The following is a 16,424-nucleotide window of genomic DNA, read 5'->3' as shown; positions in this document are numbered from 1 at the left end:
GCCGTATTGGGCGCCTGGTCACCAGGGCTGCTTTTTACTCTGGCAAAGTGGATATTGTTGCGATCAATGACCCCTTCATTGACCTCAACTACATGGTCTACATGTTCCAGTATGATTCTACTCATGACAAGTTCAAAGGCACAGTCAAGGCTGAGAACGGGAAGCTCGCTGTCAATGGAAAGTCCATCACCATCTTCCAGGAACGAGATCCCACCAACATCAAATGGGGTGATGCTGGTGCTGAATATGTTGTGGAGTCCACTGGGGTCTTCACTACCATGGAGAAGGCTGGGGCTCACTTGAAGGGTGGAGCCAAGAGGGTCATCATCTCTGCCCCTTCTGCTGATGCCCCCATGTTTGTGATGGGTGTGAACCAAGACAAGTATGACAACTCCATGAAGATTGTCAGCAATGCCTCCTGCACCACCTACTGCTTGGCCCCCATGGCCAAGGTCATCCATGACAACTTTGGTATCGTGGAGGGGCTCATGACCACAGTCCACGCCATCACTGCCACCCAGAAGACCGTGGATGGCCCCTCTGGGAAGCTGTGGCGTGATGGCCGAGGGGCTGCCCAGAACATCATCCCTGCTTCTACTGGTGCTGCCAAGGCTGTGGGCAAGGTCATCCCTGAGCTGAATGGGAAGCTCACTGGTATGGCTTTCTGTGTCCCCACCCCCAATGTGTCGGTTGTGGATCTGACCTGTTGCCTGGAGAAAGCTGCCAAATACGATGACATCAAGAAAGTAGTGAAGCAGGCATCAGAGGGCCCCCTCAAAGGTATCCTGGGCTATACTGAGGACCAGGTTGTCTCCTGCAACTTTAACAGTGACACCCACTCCTCCACCTTTGATGCTGGGGCTGGCATTGCCCTCAATGACCACTTTGTCAAGCTCATTTCCTGGTATGACAATGAATTTGGCTACAGCAACAGGGTGGTGGACCTTATGGTCCACATGGCCACCAAGGAGTAAGAGCCCCCTGGACCACCAGCCCCAGCGACAGGAAGAGAGGCCCTCAGCTACTGGGGAATCCTTGCCCCAAACTGATCCCCCAACATACTGAGAATCTCCTGACCTCTAGTTGCCATCCTAGACCCCCTAAAGAGGGGAGGGGCTTAGGGAGCCCTACCTTGTCATGCACCATCAATAAAGTTCACTGTACCCAAAAATAAATAAATAAATAAATAAGTAAGTAAGTAAGTAAGTAAGTAAAATAAAAAGACAGCCTCCAGTATGGTGCACTTTCCAATGGTGACTTTGGATGTAAAATATCTGCACCTGGATAGTAATGTTGGTGGCAGTAACCAGGGTTAGAATTAATACTCATAGGCCTAGTAAGCAGTAGTAGTAGCATTACTTTTCACTAATTAATAATGGCTTACATTTACTGCATGCTAGCACTCTGCTGACACTCATAGTTGTGTGGAAACTTCTCCTTACTTATCTTTCCCCTACAAAGCTCGCCTAATCCTCCCCAAGACATTGACAGTGAGCCCAGCCAAGAACAGGTCACATCCCTTTGCTCACCAGTATAAAACTATTCCTTAGCACAATACCTGGCACATAGTAGGTGCTTGAAAAATATTTGTGGCAGGCGTGATATTCAACAGAGCTGCCATGATGTACAAGGTAGGGGGCTTTTCATGATGGATGTGCTGTTTCCCACATAAGGTTCTGTCACATTGAACTTTGCTCATGCAAGTTCCCTGTGAAGGGGTCCTACAGCCATCAATGCTGGTGCCTGAGTCTGCATCTTTCATCAACCTAGAACAGGATCTTAATGTTGTTATCATAACTTTCTGGCCTCTAGAGTTGACAATCCAAAATTATTTTTAAAATTTATTATTTATATTTACTTGTATATATTGTTCACTTAAAACCACTGACGATTTTTAAGTCAATATTTAGTAAGCGATCTGCACACTTTTTTCCCTAGCTCTCCATATTAAGCTTTGGTATGATTGTGCCCAATGTCAGTTACAACCAGGCAATATTGTCACATATTTATTGTACCGCTCCATCTACCAGCGCCCTTTCCAAAAAACATAAACTATAGTTCGGACTTTAGAAGTTTATTTACATAGTCCCTTGGCCCCCTCTGCCTCAAGAACTTTTAAAAATTATGTGTCCCCAGCACAAATTTAAGAATATATTTGACATTTAAAAAATAAGTTTAAATAGTTGCAAAGGATGCAATTTATGGTAATTGTAAATATTGAAATTTAAAATTGTGATATTATATTTTTATAGGTATCTAGTGAAACTTAAATGTAATAGCAATTTGATACCAACGGATTATTGATTTTAAAAATATCCTAACAAACTCATTTAATAATCAGAATATATTTTTTTAATTATAATTTACTCTATTTTCCCCACAGAATATTTTATGACGTAATTTTTTTCACTTTTATTCATCATCCTATTATACTTCTTGGCAGTCAAAGTACATTTATGAATTATGATAGAAAAATTTTTTAATTTCCCAACACCATGACATACCAAGTGTTAAATAATTTTTCTAGATCAAGTCTTCATGACAATTATTACAAACACACAATTGAGCAAAATAATGTAAATATAGTATGAGTTTTTATTGATAATTATTGAACTTAAGAAAAAAGCTTTTTCTAGAAACCACTTCTCCATGAGGTTAATGAGAAAGTCACAGGGTCTTGATTAAAGGAAATAGCCCAGATCACACCACTTTGCTTCTTGGCCACGCCTTCCTGCTGGAATGGAAGCCCCGTGAGGAGAGAGTCTTCATTGTTTTGTTCACTGATGTAGCTCAGCCCCTAGAACTCTGCCTGGTACATGGTAGGTATTCAAGAAATATATGTTGGCAAAAAAAAATTTGTCCCTTTGTTCAATATCTCAAAGGTTCTCACACTTCAGGCAATGTACTTTGTTGAGATTTGGGACAGGTGAGAGCAAAGAAAGAAAGGGGAGAATGGGAGAGGGGGACTGGGTGAAGGAGAGCTAAGAGAGGATGGACAACCTCAGACCCAGCGAGTCTGAGGTCAGTCAGTGTTAGAAAACCACAACTAGGGAAGTTGAGGACGTAGAATCAATTCTCTTGAAACTTCAATGCCTGAGGCCTCTATAAAGTCTTCATATACCTCCCGGGATATGCAGGCCCCAGTCTGAAGATCTCTGGGCTCTATGACATTAATCCAAGATGCAATGCTATTGTATTAAAAGAGAGAAATGGGTGTGTCAGCATCAGAAAGAATAAGAAGAAAAGCTTCTTTTGATTGTAATCATTCCAGGCTGGAAACTTCCCAATCCAGGATCAACCTAAAAAGAAGTGTTGGAAGGGAAATGTGTGCTTTAACTAATTCCACAGAAGAAAAACTTGGAAAGCAGGTGTGTGGAAGGATGTGGTTACCTCCCCTATTATCATATCAAACATCTAAGGAACCAAGAGTGAAAATAAGTTGAAATTATGTTAATTCTCAAAGAACACACACACATAAACGTCAGGACCCACTGACTCATTCACACATTCACATGCTTCTGGCAAGGCCACATTGTGCCAGGAGCAGGGGAGGTGTTGGGACGTAGCAAAAAAATCAGGCACAATGACCCCACCCTCACGGAGCATAGAATTGAAGCCAACATGGTGACTATTGTAGGCATTGTGTTACAATTTATTTTCAATATGTCATATTCAAGAAACAAAAAGAAACCTGTGATTTGCATTGGGGAGGAATAAATGCTCTAAGAGATCAAGAGTTTCCTGTTTCTCTATTCAAGTTCTGGTTTTTAAAGTAAATTATCCAAATTTTATTACATGATGAAGTGCCTGAAATAATTTCAAATCCACTATCTGGAAGCTAGAAAGACGAACTAAAGTCAGTTTTCAGGTTTCATAGGGTAAAGATAAATCCTCATCAGCTGTGCACATCAGATGGTTTAACAGCGCGAGCTGGTCTAACTTAACCATCCTCTTCCTTTTCTCTAATCCCCAGACACAATGTCATGATATCCTGACAGACCAATGGTCAGTGGCCTTTCAAAAGCTGCGTTAGTTGGCTTCCCTCTCCCCCATGCGCACATACACACGCTCACAGCTTAGGAAGACTGAAAAAAACTGAAGGCGTATTTTCCATAGCACTTCAGCTCATGGTAATAACTTCAATATAAATGTTGACTCACAGGGAAACAGTAGCCAACTGGAGCTGGAGCTTAAGAAATGAAATACAAAGCAAGAGCTTATCTGCAGATACCAGTTCTTTCTCTGTGCTGCTACTGGGCTTATCCCCCCAGGGAGATGGAACATGTCTTTGGGGCAGTGTGCAGCACAAACAGGAAAACCACTCTAAAGGTTCTCTCATTAGCAGGGCCATTTCCACCAACGAAGATGAACCCAGGTTCAGCCCAAGAACTGGGGACAGACACAAGTCCCCTCCCGGGCACGTGAATGAGAAAGGCACCTCCAGCCCCTTCTCGTGAACCTCCATAATAAATGCCTGCCATTGTCACAGCCTTTCCCACAGACCTCCACCCCCCAAGCAGGGGGTGTGTGCAACTGAACCTTTAAGTGGAGACATGCGCCGATTTTAACGTTGATTAGGAGCTCTTGAAGATCATTGTCTCTTCCTGTTGCATTCTCTAGCAAGATTTCCCCTTCTTTAACTTGGTCACAAAGTGGTTTCCTTTTACAAGGACTATTTGACTTTTGGAAAACCCAGAACAAGAAGCGGAGAATATGCTCACACCACCGAAAATGGGTACTCGTCTGCTGATCGATTGCATCATCTCCAACCCTTCCACCATCAAACCAATCAAGTTCCTCCGAAATCTGAAGTCTTACTGTCCTTTGGAATTGGTCAGCTCTTGCTCAGAAAAGGAGGAGAGGGGCAGGAGGGGGGCAAGTATGCCAGAGAGAAAGGTAACTACTTAGTCCTCTCCAGTCTGTAAAACAAGGCCATTTACAGTTTAAACACCAAAAATCACAAGCCTGGGCATGGGACCTGGCTCAGACTCGCTGCCCTGCCTCGCTTAGTGGGACAGACGCTTCACTTCACTTGTCAGACCTGAGTTTTATCCATAACATGGTGTGAGGACAATGCCCAGAGCTTCATAAGTGCTTGGTCGATGTTGGTAGTAATGCTTTTAATAACAACTATCATAATAATAGGTAACTTTATGGATGACTTACCATGTACCAGGCACTAAGAATTTCAATCTGCTCGACAGTTCTGTGAGGTAAATACTATCATTAGCACACTTTTAATGACTAGACAGCAAAGGAACAAAGATTAAATAGTTTTGCTCAAAGTGACGTAACTATTAAGGGACTAAGCATATACTTGAACTTAACACAGCCAGGCTGAGAGTGGTCCAGTCCAAGGGACCTTCCTGCCATGATGGAAATGTTCTCTAATCTAAGGTGTCCAACACGGCCACCCTGGCCACGTGTGGCTGCCGAGCATTTGAAATGTGGCTGGTGTCTGGCCTCCCTGAGAGCAGGGGAGAACAATATTTTGGCCCACCTGAAACGCATTCACGGACCCTGGTTGTGATTACTACTCCTGAGATTCGTCATATTTCATTAGTTCTAAGCAACATATTGCTCCACAGTTAACACCTCTGAAATTAGGATGCATCTCCCAACTGATGAACACCTTATAACTGCTGTCAGCCACGCAGCAGCCACCACCTCATGGACATTTTCTGCCTTTGCACCAATTCAGTCCAAAAATCTTCTGTCAGCCCCTTCTGGTAAGGTCAAGAAGGCCCCAGTATCAGGTGGCGTTATTGTTGTATGGGTCCAGAGTTTCGTTTTGGAACAGTGAAAAAGCTCTAGAAGGTAGATGGTGGTCATGCTGTACAATGGTGAGAATGCATTTAATGCCACCGAAGTATACACTTATAAGATGTTAAAATGGTAAATGTCACGTTATATATATTTTACTACAATTTTAAAAGGAAAAATGCCCAGCATCAACCTTGCAGAGAGTGTCAGCGGCTCAGAGGCAGAGGCAACAGTGGGATACCCTCCCGAGTAACTCGGCTGCTTGACTTGCTCCCCCGCTGGCCCAGAGGGTGAGCCTCCGTGAAATGATCAGACATTTGAGGACTGTGCGTATGAAGAGGTTCTAGGGCTTCTTCAAGCAATTTATTTCTCCGATCGTTTTCCTTCTTCTGTACGCATAGGAGAAACACAAGACAAAATACTCCTTTGGCAATTTGTGACCACGTTTGCCCCTCCAGATGTAATTTCTGCCTTTTCCTACCTCCTGGAGGCTGACCTCTGTGAAATGCATTGGCCAGGCTTCTTGCTCTGGCTTCCGGTTGGGTTCAGCCAATGGGAAGCCATGGCAGGAGCCTGGAGAGCATGGGGAGAGGTCAGGGCTGTGGTTGGCGGTGGCTGTCTTCCTCCACCCAAGGCCACAGCGCCTGTTGGAGAGTTCTATTCTACAGCCTGGCCTCCCTCCAGGATCTGTTCTTCACCCCTGGTGGCCGGGGAGTGAGTGGTACCTGCTTCCCAGAGCAGCCAGCCCCAGGCACCTCACTCTTCCTGGTTGGTTTCCCTCACCCCCACCCATATCCTTTCCCTCAAACACTCTTCAGTGACCCCGCCCTTGGGAGGGTGCTCTTTCTTTCTTGCTGGGGTTCTGATTTATTTTTTTAAATCTATACCTAAATAAACTTAAAAGAGATCTTTTAAAAAATTGAAAATCTAAGTGATACATAAGCACTGTGTCATAGTTTAATTAACAGCACTGTTTCTTACTTAGTTGTACATAAATAATAGCGCATTCTCCCATCTGACGAATGAGGATAAAATCTCCAATATGCCATAAAGGGTTAAAGAAACGTTTCCAATATTACACTTCCAGAATTAACCTGGGATTATAGCCAAGCAAGTTTAATATTTCGAAATATCATACACAATGCAGTTTAGCGCCAGTTTGATTCCCCGGGTGAATACCAGCAGCAAAATGTATGTAAGGGCCTCGGGAGCGCTCTCTGGGAAGTTCTTATGTGTTACCCCAGGCCCCCCACACCCCTCCTGGGGATACCACAGGCTCTCAGTGTGCATTACTCTAATAGCTTCATAACTGGCTAGTCCACCTCCAAACAATTCCCCCTTCCCTTTGCTGCTAGAATATATTTTCTAAAAAAGCAGAGCCGATCGGGCCATTTCCCTGCTTAAGATCCTTTAGTTGCTTCCCATGGCTTTCAGGATGAAGTTCAAATTTCTTAACATACCACACAAGGCCTTGCATAGTCTATTCCTGCCAATCTCCTTGGCCTCACTTCCTGTCACTCACTTACATGTGACATTTATGCCTGCCACACAGAAAGACTTGCTGACTCCTGAACATAGCATAGCGTTGCACATTTACATGAGTCTCTACTTGCTGTTCCTCTGAACTAGGATGCCCTTCCCACCCTTCATTCACCTCCTACTTATCCTTCAATATTCAGCTTACTTACTGCTTCCTCTGGGAAGCCTTCCTGGATATTCCAGGTTGAGTTACTGGTAGTTCCCAGCACCCTGTGCATTTCACACTACCCAAAACTGCTTACATCCAGGGGCTTTCACATGGTAGAAATTCAAAGGTTGTTGAATGAATGTATGAATTTAGCAATTTGCTGCTTCTATTGCTTCTTTGTATTGTATCAACCAGGAAACTTTTTGAAGACACCATGCTTTTTCTCAGCATTCAATTCTACCCAATGGCAAAAGCGGCCAGTACACTCAAAATAACAAAATAATCCCCAAAGCCACGCTACCACAGGACCCTGGAAACCAGCCTCACAAGCTAAGGACAGACTGAAGGTATGCACTGAGCTAAGCCCAAATTATGTTCAGTGCTTTTAACTTTGAGTCTAGCCTCCCAGGCTTTGCACTATGCTGGAATCGGATAATTGAGTGATACCAATATGGCATAGCCGCTAAGATCATAAACTCTGATCCAGACTGCCTGCGTCTGCACCTCGCTCCTGTCGCTGACTAGCTGTGTGCCTTGGGCACGTTATTATGCCTCAGTTTCCTTATCTGTAAGATGGGAATGACAGGAAGAGGACTGACCTCAGAGTAAAGGATTTAACATAAGTGGATGCTTACAACAGTGCCTGGCACAAACTGAGTGCTGTTTCACTACTGGTTACTCGTTCTGTGTTTTTCCTGTTGAATGGGGGGTGGGGGGAAGAGGCATATCTGAGGCACGAAACAGAGAAATCATTTCTGGAGTGTGGAGTGGTTTTTGCTGTGGTGAAGGCACTCTTGGCTCTCCTGGTGCCCGTTTAATGGATTCACAGATCAGAATTAGGATCCCAGTGCCTAATATTGCAGGGGTCTGCCGAGGAGACATCTTCCTTCCACCTGGTTCCTCTAAGGCTACCAAAGTGACACAAATTTTTATTCCTATGTCATACAGAGCAGCGTGAATGAGTTCTGCCTTTTTCTTTCCCTGCCCACAGCTTTTGTTATTTATAAGATTTCTGTGTCTGGAGTGGTTATCCAGAAAATCTGCCTGTGCAGACAGCCCACATGATTAAGAAAAATTTAAGTCAAATAACACGAAGTTTAGCAAAAAAAGTAGTTCCTGAAATTCATGTTCACTAGATGTTGGACTGTTGTCTCCTGTGGATCCCAGGAAATGTGTCCACCCTCAACCCCACGACTCGAAGAACGTTTGAAAGCGCTTGGGAGTTCTTTGAAATAAACATTCTTGGAAATGCAAGGTTATCTACAATCCTATAATTTTGCCGCTGGAAGATGGGATTACACATGGCATCTAGGTGAGGAACCGGCATTGTTGTTCCCTACGTGGGAGATTTTCTAGTACCCCACATGTCCCAACCTTTGCACATGAAAATAAAAATGCTCTTTAAAAAAAGAGAAAGTCTACCGACGTTTTGCGATACATAGTTTCTGTCGCACCTATTGTTTTATTCATTTGAAATGTTGAAAATGAAGACGGGAGGACCTGGGTCACACAGAGTAGGCTGCTGGTGAAGGGGTCCTTCAAGCCTGGTGACCCCAGTTCTGACAGCACCCTGCCTCCCCAGTGCTCCCTGCTCTCCCTTTCCTGGCATGTCTTCCATCCTTCTATTTTATATTTCTATCGTCTGTCTCTAGTGAAATGGCCAAGAGGACTGAGATGTTGGCTCTCTTTGCTCCCTGATGCATCCTTAGCAGTTAGAGTAACACCGGATACTCAGGCGTCGACAGTACCCACAGGTTGCTGAATAACTGAGGTCTGAGACGTTATGGTTTACAGTAAGTCCTCCCCCCCACCCCCCCGCCACTACCAATTTTTCTAGTTCCTCCTCCCTCATCCTTGCTCCAGAGTAAACCATAGCCCTCCTGTCTGGTTAGTCCTTTCATTCACCAGTAGTCACAGGCAAGAGACAAAGCAAAGGACTTCCAAGCAAATCATTTAAGTATAAAGTCAAACCAGACATAATTATGGCAGGAATTCCAAGCCTTACCCTCCTTTGGAGACTCTGAGCTCATCTCTGCTTGGATGACCGCTCTCCCAGTCAACCGCTCCACCCCACATCCTCAAAAAAGCCACATGCACTCTCTCACAACGTTGTTTAAGTTTTTGCTGGAGGTCGGTATTTTCAGAATATCTCGTGGACACAGGGGGGGACACAAAAATCAAAGGAAAGAATCCTCTTTACAAGAAAGCACATCTTACATCTCAAATGGATACAAGGGCATGGGTTTGAGTCACTTTATTGTACTGCACAAATTACAATTTAGCCATCTTTTGGGTAAAGGACTGAGAAACTTACTGAGGGAAAGGTGGGAGAATGGGTAATAGCTATGTGAGAGAATACCAGCTGACTGAGGATCTGGACTCATCATTCCTGTGGAGAGCAATGACTAGCCTCTAATAGCCAGCAACGCACTATTCCCCTTCCCTTCCCTGGCCCAGTTGATCCTTTCCCCGTTATCTCAATAAGTCAACTGGAATATAACCAAGTAAAAAGGTGGTGACTTTTTAAAAAATCAAGAGCCTCTCAAGAGACACAGACAGACAACCCCAAAGCTTCCAAGCATCCCACAAATTAGGTCAAAAGTGAGTCCCTCCCTCACTTGACTGCCAGCAACATGGCACCGGGATCATTTTCTTCTTGCTCACCACCCTGTGCCCAGTGCCTGGCACCCAGCAGGATCTCCATAAATATTTGTTGGATAAATGCAGTTGTTAATAAGGAGTTTTTGTAATTCCTTAGATCAATCAGCTCTCCAGCCAAAAGCTCATAAAATCAAAATAGGCCAATGTGGACGGCCCAGGGCTAGAATTTGGTGTCAGTCACAGGCCCATTGCACAGAGCAGACTATTGATAGAAACTTCCCACCAAAACCCACATTCCAGTAGGGATGAGAAGAGCAGTGTCTCCATGTCAAGTATTGCTACCACCCCAACACGTAGAAATACCCGCCCCTCATCCCCGTCATCTAATCAAACCTATTTTAACAAATAAAACTGAGCCCTGGCTATTCTGGCTCAGTGGGTTGAGCACCAGCCTTCAAACCAAAGGGTTGCCGGTTTGATTCCCAGTCAGGGCACATGCCTGGGTTGTAGGCCAGGTCCCCAGTTGGGGGCCTGCAAGAGGTAACTGGTCAATGTATCTCTCACATCGATGTTTCTCTCCCTCTCTTCCTCCCTTCCCATCTCTCTAAAAATAAATAAATAAAATCTATTTTAAAAAATAGTGAATTGGACCTAACTCAGAAACAGAAATGAGAACAGCTTGTCAAACTCAGTCGTTGAAGGATCTCATTTACCTTTTACTTGAGCAAAAGAACCATTATCCACGGCTTTGCACATACATTGACCTCTGGGGCGGACTTTAAATTCCTGTGAGGCACTACACACCACACACCCGTTACTAAACCTGTGGCTCTCTTCACTCAATAAGTGGGGCCCGTCTTCTGAGTGCCTATTAAATAACCTTGTAAAGCCCAAAGCTTTAAAAAAACAAAACAAAACTCTACAGTCAGGAGTCCACCAAGGTAAGATGAAGTATGGGATATCTGGAATGATTCTGTTCCTATTTGCATGGTTTAACCCAAGGGCTTCCGAGGAGTTGGCCAAGTTCCTGGAGCAGTACTTGGACCACCGCCCCCCCCCACGCCCCGCCCCTCCCCCAAGGGAAAGGCGCAGCAACGTGGCCACCAGGGTTATCCTATCTCTGGAGTCTGAAGGCATCCGAAGCCCTTGAGGCGATGGGGGCGGTGGTGGTGGTGGCGACGAGCACAGTCTCTAGAGACAAAGTTCTGTAGTGCACTGACTTCTATCATATTCAGAGTCGGAGTGTCTCAGAACTTTGCCTCAAAAGACCAAACAGACCGTCTTCCTCCAGAAGCTTCTTCCTGCAGGTGTGCTCCCCACACCCCCAGCTAAGACAAAGAAGAATAACTCTTTAAAAGCAATTTAGCTCAGGATGCGACCGATAATGGAACGGGTCATTAATTATGGAAAGTTACTGCAGCAGTCAGCAGGAGCAAATGCCCAACAGAAATAGTGTTTTAACAGCCCGGTTGGACAAATTCTGGTCGCAATGTCACCGTAAACGCGCTGCAGGAATCACACCCTCCCTCTCCTCCCCACCCATCCCCGATCAGAACCGACTTTGTCGAACCCCACCCCCTCCACGGTCCTGCTATTTAAACTTTGGCAAGCTGCAAACTCGCTCTAACTTGTGGCAACTTTTTACCTTCCTGTCTGGAAAGTTGGTGGGGGGAGGGGGCCCCACGAGGACGACTTCTCGGAGCTAGAAGAGTTTAAAAGGGGTGGTGGTGCGAAAACAGGCCCCTGGAAATGTCCCGCAGATGGGACGGCCCAGGGAAGCCAGGCTTTGCCGGGCCTCCAAGCATCTCCCCTTCCCCCCAGCCCTTCCCACCACTTTATTCCCGGTCTTTCCGCAGTCCGCGCCCGGCCCCAGAACGCGGGTCTATGCAGTCCTCTCCCCTCCGCTCCACCCACCCACTACGTGGTATTTCCCCTGCCCCATTAGGCAGAAAGCTTCCCGGGGACCCCCATCTGCACACAACCTCGCCCCTTGCACAGTGCCCCCAACACTGCCCCTCTGCTCCTAGTCCCCGTGCTGCACCCCCGGCCCCCGCAGTATGAGCGACCACCCTCCCTCCCACCCCCTGCAGCCCCCTCCCCCTACACACCGCACCGGACAGCTGTTGCGCCCGCGCAACAGGTCTGGGAAGTGTCTTCCCCATCTCCCACCCTTCGCCGCAACCTCCCGCCACCGCACCCTCCCCTGCGACTCCCCAAAGCCAGGGCCGGAGATGCAGTGGGCAGCGTCCCCCGTCCCCCGGGCCGGGGTGCACACGCGGCTGGTGAAGTGCGGGGTCGAAGTGCGGGGCTCAGAGGCGCCCGGGGCTGGGGGCGGGTGGTCGCACTCCCTCGGCCGGGGCGCCCTCCCGCGTGGCCCCTTCTGCGCCCGCTGCAGGCTCTCCTGCCTGTCCCTCCAGCGCTGGCCGCCAGGCATTCCCCAGCGGGCTCCCCCCCTCGCGCTCCGCTCTGCTCCCTTCCATCTTGACTTTTGCCGACGTGGAAATTTTGGGTTTGGAGACGACCTGCGTTCTTATTGGCTGCCGGCGGGCGGGGTCGGAGGTCACGGCTGCTCTCTCTATTCCGCGCCAAGGGGAGCTGCACAGACGCTCGTGTCAAGTCAGCAGGTTCCCCCCGCCTCCCTTGGGGTCACGTGCGCCCCAGGCCGTCCGTGGAGCCGCCTCCTTATGCAAAGAAACCGCTGCGAGCGCGGATGGGGGCGAGGAAGGGGGCGGGGAGTGGGCGAGAGTGGGCGGGGACGCGAGGGGCGCGGCTGGCCGGCTGGGCAGGGGGAGGGGCGGAGAGGGGCGGGGCACCCCAGGTGGCCACCTGGCCTGGAGTCCTGCTCCGCCCTCCTGCCCACTCCCTCTGCCACTCTGCTCCTTCTGTCTCTGGCGACAGTCTGCTGGACCTTGTCCCCGGGCAGCCCCGCCGGGCCTAAGAAACCGCTTTCTACAAGGTGCCTCTCGATACCCACTTCCTTCGCAGCTCCCCTTCCACCAGACCCCACCGGAGCCCGGGTTGGGCCCGGGTCTCTCCTGGGCTGGGGAAGAGGAAGCAGCGACGCTGCCAGCAGGGCAGAGAACGAAATGCAAGCCTTGGGGAGGGCCGTTTCCTCCTGTGGCAGGGACTTGTCAGAACTAATAGCGAGATTCCCGGTGAGAGAATTCTAGGACAGAGCAAAAATCAAGAATTCATCGGGGTTACAAAGTATTCCCTTTTAATTAAGTGCCTACCCACTGCCCCCCACCCGAAATAAAAAGAGGCCAGAATGCTAACTAAGAGTGCCAGTTCTGATTTTTTTTTTTTTAATACGTCTAAGAGGACTGACCAAAAGGCCGGTCCCTTTCCATCCGACCTCTGCTGAGTTGCTGAGTTCTGGGCACCGGAAAGTGGGGCCCGGGACGCCTTCTCCTGCCCACGTCTGGATGGAGGTGTGACTCAGGGGAGCTCAGAATTCCCTGAGAACTCACGGGGCTTGTGAAAGGAATCAATTCTTAACGTGGTTGCTTCCCAAGCACGTCAAAGAAAGTGCTTGTCTAGAATGACAGGGAATGGACAAACGGCCACATGACCAGGATGTCTTTTTCCCTCCCCCTTCCCCAAGGAAAAGAAAGTAACAGCATGGCAAAGGTAGAGCCCAAATGACAGATGCTGACTCTTTGACGGTCACTGTAAGATCTGCCAGCTTCTACTCACCAAGAAAAAGGAAAGGGGCTGTATGTTTTTTTAATATAAATATTTCCCAGAATTGGCCTAGTTATTTTTTTCTGTGTAATAAAATATCTGTATCATCTTTATAATATTCCCATCTAAGTCTGTCCGAATGATACAGAAAAGCAAAAGGAATTTTCATGGGAAGAGGCTTACCTGTCAAATTCTTCCCATCCTCTCTTCTTAATTTACTCTCTCCTTCTCCCCATTTCCCCCTACGGAAAGATAAATCTTTGCTCCTTCCAACTGTTTTATCCTCAAGGATCTTTCTCTCCACTCTCCTTTCTCTTCCCTCTCCACATCGGTTGTTTATCTGACCCTTCCCGGGTTTGCAGGGGCCTCTCCCAGGGCATTGTCTCCTCCAGCCCCCACCCCCTTCTGGCCAAGGCTTTCCAGCAGTGCTTGCTGGGCCTCAGAGTGGGTCCTGGCTCTGCCGCCTGCTCCGTTGTATGCACTGGAGTATTGATTTTTCAGTGTGTGCACCGGCTCTGTAAAAATCAATATTTCAGTAGCTCGAGCACAGTAATGGAGCCGGCCTGCTGATGTAACGTGCGGGGCCCGCCCTCAGCGATTGAGGTCAGTCAGAAAATGGCACTGTGTTTTCCTATTCATTGTTTGCTTCAGAGAGAGGGATGGGGTCTGCATCTGTAGCTTTAGTGCTCTTGGGTAACACGCGAGCCAAGTCAGAAAATGATATGGGCAAAAAAGGTGATGATGGAAAACCTCTGGTTACCCATTCTAAGGAATCCTACATAAAACATCTGGGGGAAAGGCGTTATTGTCTTCCATCAAGCCTACCAAATCTCACAATGAAAAAAATTAAAATAGTCTCTCTCTAGGAAAGGGCTAGAGCTTATCTATTAATACTAAACATATGGATTAATTTACAGCCCCTAAAATATACCTCTAATTAATGAAGTTTCTGGCTTGATTTGAAGAAAAAACAATCAGTAATGGTACCACCATGACATTTACAGCGGATGTGGAAGGACGCTGGACTAGGAGTCAGGCCAGTGGGTTCTGACCAGCCATGCCCAACTAGAGGGGCCTTTCCTTTAGTCTGTTGACCTCTCTGGGCCACAGGGTCTTTCCCTATAAACTAAGGGTTTAGACTAAATGACCTTAAATACTCTCTAACCCCTATGACTCTATAGAAGGTCTAATGTCATAGTTGAAACCTTCAAAAACAAAAATACAATAAGTCAAGTACATACATAGATTAAAAAAATAGATTAATGTCAGAAAGATTGCAGAAACAGAAGGTAGAGATATTCCTGCCATAGTTGTGTGTTTTAATTATATTCCAGTTCAATCTTGTGGAGGATAATTTGGTAATTTTTTTTTTAATGCACTTCTTTTGACCTAGCATTTCTAAGAGTTTTTACTAAGAAAATTATTAATATCACTAGAGAGGTGTTTATCATTGCAAATTTTAGAGTATCAAAACATTAAAAACAACCTAACTATCCAATAACAGGGAATTTATTACATAAAATATGGTAATGGTATATTTAGTCAGTGGGACACAACTATTTAATACGTTGGTGCTGAATGGATGTTAAAATAATGTGGAAGATTTGCATTTATTGAAATATATGTACTACTTAAGTCTCCATCTGTTCAGAGTGGTGAAATAGATAGATTCTGGAGCCAGGTGTCTTGAGTTCACATCACTCTCTACCACTGGCTGTGTGGCTTTGGTCAGCTTTAAATGAGGTGTATTAGTTTCCCATTTCTGCTGTAACAAATTACCACAAACGATGGCTTAAAAGAACACAAATTTATTATCTTACAGTTCTGGAGGTCAGAAGTCCAAAATGGGTTTCATTGGTGCCAAAATAAAGGTGTGGACAGGATCATGCTCCCTACAGAGGCTTAAGGAGAGAATTTGTTGACTTACCTTGTATTCCTTCACTTGTGGTCCCTTCCTGCATCTTCAAAGCACAGCACTCCAACCTCTGCTTTTGCAGTCACATCACTCTGATGCTTATCCTCCTGCCTCCTTTTTAAAAGGATCCATGTGATTACATCAGGCGCACCTAGAGAATCCAGGATAATCTCAGCATCTCAAGAGTCTTAATGACATTTGCAAAGTTCAGAGTGTGGACATCTTTTTGGCCGTTATTCTATCTACCACGTTGGCCTAAATCAAGGTGTCAGCAGAGTTGTGGTCTTTACTGGAGACTCCAGGGGAGAATTCGTCTTCTTGCCTTTGCCGGCCACTGGAGGCTGCCTGCATTCCTTGGCTCACAGACCCTTCCTTTAACTTCAAAGCCAGCGATGGTTGATGAAATCTTTCTCCTATTCTGTCACTTCCACACATCTCTTCTGACTCCTTCCACATTTAAGAACATTTGTGATTACAGTGGGCTCACCTAGACAGTCTTCCAATTTTAAGGTGAGCTCATTAGCAGCCTTAATTCCATCTGCTACTTTAATCCTCCTTTGCTATGTAATGTGACATCATCACAGGTTCCTGGGATTAGGAAGGAGACATCTTTGGGAAGCTATTATTCTGCCTGTCATACTGGAGATAATGGTGATGACCTGCATCATAAGGCTGTGGAGAAGATCAAACAGATCAATACATATAAAATGTTTAAAACTGTGTCTGGCACATAGTATGCACTCCATACTAATTAGCCGACAGTAAGCATTCCAT

The 16,424-nt window shown here is 46.4% G+C and overlaps 1 pseudogene; it reads left to right on the top strand.

The window, feature by feature from the left end:
- The first annotated feature begins 77 nt into the window (after nt 1-77).
- LOC150001314 (glyceraldehyde-3-phosphate dehydrogenase pseudogene) lies at nt 78-1,173 on the top strand (annotated as a pseudogene).
- Nucleotides 1,174-16,424: the final 15,251 nt, after the last annotated feature.

Source organism: Furipterus horrens, unplaced genomic scaffold (assembly GCF_987537825.1).
Source record: "Furipterus horrens unplaced genomic scaffold, mFurHor1.1.pri manual_scaffold_9, whole genome shotgun sequence".
In the NCBI taxonomy this organism is placed as follows: Eukaryota; Metazoa; Chordata; class Mammalia; order Chiroptera; family Furipteridae; genus Furipterus; species Furipterus horrens.
The sequence above is the reverse complement of the archived record's forward strand: the minus strand, read 5'-3'. Positions and strand labels throughout refer to the sequence as shown.